Source organism: Bradysia coprophila, unplaced genomic scaffold, assembly GCF_014529535.1.
Source record: "Bradysia coprophila strain Holo2 unplaced genomic scaffold, BU_Bcop_v1 contig_538, whole genome shotgun sequence".
NCBI lineage: Eukaryota > Metazoa > Arthropoda > Insecta > Diptera > Sciaridae > Bradysia > Bradysia coprophila.
In genome coordinates this window covers 90,721-97,189 of record NW_023503785.1, presented here as the reverse complement: position 1 = coordinate 97,189, position 6,469 = coordinate 90,721, and positions in this window count along the sequence as shown.

Genomic DNA, 6,469 nt, shown 5'->3' with positions numbered 1-6,469 from the left:
TACAAATTTGCAAAGGGTCCATTGCTCTTAAGAGTTATCGGTGCTTATTTCATTTTTGATGATATCTTTTCATCAGAATCCTTTTCGAAAAATGTGCGACCGCAATAACGACTACGAATGTGCTAGCTTTGAGTAAAAATTAGTTTTGGTCGAAGAGAAGTTTTAACGAATTTTTTCAGTCTCAGTTTTCTCAGAACAGGTTAAACTGCTACAACCGAATCTATTTTCTGTTGAAAAATAACACATTCGTGGTCATTATTGCGGTCCTATATTTTTGAAACAGAATTCTGATGGAAATGCATCATCAAAAGTAAACTAATATTTAAAAAAACGCCCAAATGTATTCTTCTCAGCAAAGCTCCGATGCTTCTTAACACCTCGAATCCCAAAGAATGACACAAGGGTCTGGACTAAAGAAGCGGGTGGATCGGCACGCATCGAACGATTATATCGGCGCCTTTTCCCGTGTTCAGATTTTGTTTGCGCTCAGTCTCGTCAAATCTCTTGACTCCGATATTTCTTTCTGTTCGAACATTTCGTTTTTGTAAATAAATTTTTAAATAAAACTTTTACCAATTAGAATATGTTTCCTTCAACTGTTGTGCCATTAATACAATAAAATGTGTAAATAATAAGGAACTTAGAATACAACAAACACATTGAATTGAATGATAAGAAATGTTAAATTATTAAATTGTTAAGACTATGTTTGTCTCCTCTCTATGATCATCGATAATTACATTTTGCATTTTAACCAGAGGAACGAATAATTTTGTATATTATAAGATGCGGAATAGTGAAATGGGAGCGAATACATAAATTAAATTTATAGAAATAATGCTTTTTGGTTTTGAACTTTCTGACTGACTGAGATAACTAACTGAACCTCATTCTGTCCCATAAGTAAGAGCTGCGGAAATACAGATGGCCAAACAAGTCAAATTTTTAATGAGTGATAGCTCGTTGGATTCGTCAACAATTTAACAATTTATTTAGCATTAATTAGACTATGTAAACGAAATGCCAAGAGGAAGATATATCAGAAGGTATTTCCATATAAACAAGGCATCAGAACAGTCGGAGCGTTTGCTGCGACTTAGCCCCGTACGACCCGTAATCCTATTTCGTCCGTAACCATAATACGTCCTTAGCCGTAATACGCCCGGAACCCTAATACGTCTACAACCCTCTAATGCGTCTGTTACCAAGATGCAAGTCAAGTTGGGCATGGTCAAATTTACTGAAAGTGTTCATTTTTAAAATTGCGCATAGCGCAATTACGAAAGCCCGTACGAAGTACCTCTCAAATAAAACCAACAATTTACGATATTATTTTAGAAACCCAAAATTTTTTGCCAACTTTCCATTGGGTATTCAATTACCTCCCAAATGAAACAAAAACTAGCAAAATCGGATGAGACTTACTCGATTTATGTGCAAAAAACACTTAGGGCCGAGTAGCGGCCTTAGTCCAAGGACTAAAATTTAATACTTTTTTTGCCATCATTCTATTCGGCATTCAATTATCTCTCACATGAAACAAAAACTAGCAAAATCGGATGAGAATTACTCGATTTGTGTGCAAAAAGCACTTAGGGCCGAAAAGCGGCCTTAGCCCAAGGGACCAAATTTGAAACTTTTTTCGCCACGTTCTTTTCGGTATTCAATTACCTTCCATAAAAAACTAAATCTAGCAAAATTGGATGAGATTTACTCGATTTATGTGCAAAAAACACTTAGGGCCGAGTAGCGGCCTTAGTCCAAGGGACCAAATTTGAAACTTTTTTCGACACGTTCTTTTCGGTATTCAATTACCTTCCATAAAAAACTAAATCTAGCAAAATCGGATGAGATTTACTCGATTTATGTGCAAAAAACACTTAGGGCCGAGTAGCGGCCTTAGTCCAAGGGCCCAAATTTGAAACTTTTTTTGCCATCATTCTATTCGGCATTCAATTATCTCTCAAATGAAACAATCTTCAATTCCAGCAAGCACGTATCCTACCCCGTCGGGCACTGTGCACTTTGATAGGCACTGTGGTCCCGGAACGTGCAGAAATGTGCGGGTCAGAGCTCGGGGATTACCGGGGGCGAGCAAAGTAAAGCTTTCATACTCACCAACCCGCAGTACCAAGCGTGTTGTTTTAATGCTAAAAACCTTCAAACGAAGCCACAACGAACTATACATTGCCACATATAATGCCAGAACATTGTCGTCAAGACAAAAAATGCAAGAAATGGAAGAAGAACTAGAAAAGATAAAATGGGATGTGGTGGGAGTGAGCGAAGTGAGAAAACCTGGAGAGGAATGCCTGAAATTACAATCAGGGCATACATTCTTCTATCGAGGAAGTGACAGTCAGATGCTGATGCACGGTGTCGGATTGTTCATACATAAACAATGGTCGGATCGCATAACTCACACGAAAAGCATATCTGATCGAGTGATATACGTAAGCCTGAAGATAAATAACAGATACAGTGTCAAATTAATTCAGGTTTACGCACCCACGTCCACCCATGATGACGAAGAAGTAGAAAGATTCTATGAAGATGTCGAGAAAGCTCTGGACGAAAACCCATCACATTACCAATATCTAATCGGTGATTTCAATGCGAAGCTGGGAAAACGAGAAGAAGACTCTCAAGTTTCTATTGGTAGTTTTAGCAACGACCAAAGAAATGAGCGTGGAAATACTCTACTCACCTTCCTACAGCAACACAATTTGTACGCAATGAATTCATTTTTTGCCGGAAAGCCTCAACGGAAATGGACTTGGGCTAGTGCAGATGGTGTAACGAAAAATGAGATCGATTACATCATAACTGGCTGTAAGTCAACCGTTAAGAACGTTACGGTCCTAAACAATTTTTCAACCGGTAGTGATCACCGAATGGTTCGTGCAAGAGTCACGTTAAATACCAGATTTCAAAGATCACAACTAGTTCAAAAAAGTGAAAGGATTGACGTACAAAGGCTTTACACACAAAATGAAGAATTTGCTGCGAAAATGACTGCCGAATTAGATAACGTCAACAATCAATGTGAAACATTGGACGAATTGAATACCAAAATCGTCGATACAATAATGGGTTTCATGAAATCCAAATGCAAATCCGTCCAAGGGAAAGAATCAAAACTCGGCAGAGAAACATTAGACTTCCAATGGGAAGAAGTACCAGAAGCCTGGGAAAATGCGGTAATTACATTGCTGCATAAAAAAGGAGACATAACTGTTGATGAAGTCAAGGCCGCAGTAGCCGAGATGAAAAACAAAAAGTCTCCCGGAGAAGATGGTGTTCCAGTGGAAGCCATTAAACTGGGTGGAGACTCCTTATTAAAGGCAATCACGGCTTTGTTTAATCAATGTCTCCAATGGGAAGAAGTACCAGAAGCCTGGGAAAATGCGGTAATTACATTGCTGCATAAAAAAGGAGACATAACAAAGCTGGAAATCATTACGAAGAGGAACACTAACAAGTTCGACTTCTACCAACCTGTTGAACAAGCTGCTTTCAGATCTGGTTTCAGCACAAACGACCATTTGCAGGTGATGAGAACGCTTATTGAGAAGTGTCGTGAATACAACATCGACATAGTCTTGCTATTCATAGACTTCGTAAAGGCTTTCGATTCAGTGGAAACATGGTCGATATTGGACGCATTAGACGAATGTAGAGTAGACTCAAGGTACTCCAACACAATTCGATATGTGTACAAAAATGCTACTTCATGTATAAAACTTCATAAGAGCACGGAGAAATTCAGAATCGGCCGAGGTGTAAGGCAGGGTAAGACACTATTTCACCGAAATTATTCACGGCGATTCTGCAGAGTGTTTTTAGGAAGTTAAACTGGAGTAAAATGGGAATAAAGATAAATGGAGAGTACCTGAGCAATCTCCGCTTCGCTGATGACATTGTACCGATAGCAGCGAATATAGGTCAGGCTCAGCTTATGCTACAACAGTTAATTGAAGAGAGTTGTTAGAACAATCATACTCAATAAGAGATTCAATAACTTTATCTGATTTGTAGCGATAAACAAGCCTCTACCCCTATCGCTTAATGCAACATTTTTATGGATCTTTTAATATGAGAGTATTACTTTCAGAGTAAACCACCTCTCGTAGTTTTTGATGGATTGCTAACCGAAATACATGACTGGTTCCAAATTTTAGGAATAAACTAGCTCAAAATTGTTGATCAGTTGAAAATTAAAAATATTCTTCAGATATGCTAGAGCCCTCACAGTCCCTCTATCCTTTATCTCTACGGCTAGATTAGAACACAATACTACCAAGTCGTAACTTATTAGATATGGAATAACTTCATCCGCTAAGCGACACAAATTCGTTCTGTAGTTTTAGAAGTACTAGAACAATCATAACTTAGTTTATGTCAAAGTTTTAAGAGTCATATTGCCCTGAAATCTTGGCGACATTCGTACAACATTCCAAAAATTAAAATAATTTTTTCTTGAGTTATTGGTTACCCTCTGACATGTCTTTACTTTTGAACGCTTTTCACAGAAAATAATTTTTTTCGAAAAATGAAAGATACGTGTTTGCTATCACTCATTAAAATCGGAGACCGCTTGTTCCATAATCGCCCGAAGTCTTGGCGATATGACTCTTAAAACTTTGACTTTGGTCTTAGTTTTCGAGAGGAGAAACTGTTCAAATAAAATAAATATCGTAGTTGCTCTTGAAATAATGTTGAAAAATACCTCAGAGACAACGATGGATTCACGTCATAGACTTGAAATCTGATCATCAGATATCTTGAAAATTTCCAATGGAACAGTTGATGGGTGATAACTCGAATAACTTTGCTCGTTCAAGATCCCTAGACTTGAGGTCGGATTCAATTGTCAGCCCTAAATGAGCCCTAAACGTGAAGCTATGATTTAATTAAGAAACACATTGTATATCAACAAAACGCCCATTATGACATGCTTTTTTTCTTAATCAACGGATAACTTTGGTCACTGAGCGGCTCCAAACTCTGGACCGGTTTCAATCATCAGCCCTAAATGATCCCTAAACGGTAGACTATAATTTTAGTCAGACGCTTTTTGAATATCGTTGAAAGAGCTAATATGACATGTTTGTGTTTAGAGAAAGCTGAATATCATTGGCGGGATAGCAGCCCTAAACTCAGGATTGGCTTCAATTGTCAGCCCTAAACTAGCCCCAAACGTTAATATATACTTTCAACTAGGAACACTATGAATAACATCCAAAACTGCCAATATGACGTGTTTTTTCGAGAAAAAATTGAATAACTATGGTATTTGAGCAGCCGTAAACTCGGGACCGGTTTCAATCGTCAGCCCTAAACTAGCCCCAAATCATAGATTGAGTGGAAAGTCAAAAACCTATTCAGTTTATGACAAAACACTTAAGTGACATGCTTGAAAACTTCAAAACGGTATAACTCACGTAAATCGACAGCCCTAAACTCGGGACCGGTTTTATTCGTCAGCCCTAAACGAGCCCTTTAAAATGAGCCATAACTCGACACAGCCCTAAATGGTGGCGGTGCCAGCAACATGTACCTACTTTGTGACGCAAAATTTAAAAAAATTGAAAATTGTTTAAAATTTAGAAATTTTTTTAAAATTTTGAAAAAATTTTCAAATTTTGGAAAATTTGCAAAAATTTAAAAAAAAATTAAAATTTTAGCTATATACTAACTATATAGGTCAATAAAGCTATATATAGGTCAATATAGCTATATACTAACTATATATAGGTCAATGTAACTATATATGTCAATATAGCTATATACTAAATATATTCACCGAAAGTGACCAAATTTTTCCCGCTGCCCAACATACACCAAAAGTGACCAAATTTTTCCCGCTGCCCAACATACACCGAAATTGACTAAATTTTTCCAGCTGCCCAACCATACCACACAATTTCCAACAAGAAACACATCCCAAAACAACACACATGGCCATCAATTTCATGTGCCAAAATATACAAAACACACACACACACACATATACAAATTGGCTTTTATATGACATTTGTATGGAGACTTTGGGGAGCTCCAGCTCCCAAGATATGGGTTTTTTCCAACTTTTGAAAATTCCATTCTTATTTTTGGGCCATTATTAGCCTATAACCAAAATTTCAGGAAAATCTATAGAAACGTTTAGGAGTTCCTGGATCCTGGAACTAACTAACTAACTAACTAACTAACTAACGTAGGCGATTTCAGTTATCTGAAAATTCGAAATTTTGCTTATTTTCATACAAACATCAATATTTCGAAGTTCAATATCTCGGCCAATTTCGAAGCTGTAGTAACGTGTGATAGCTCGTTGAACTCGTATTGATGCCCAGATTCCAAATATCTAAGTTTTAGGGTCGTTGGAGTTAAGGGGGAGAAGTAAAAAAGTTGCTGTAAATATGCTCCGCCGTCCTCAAAAAAATTTTGTTAAAACATTTTTGGTAGT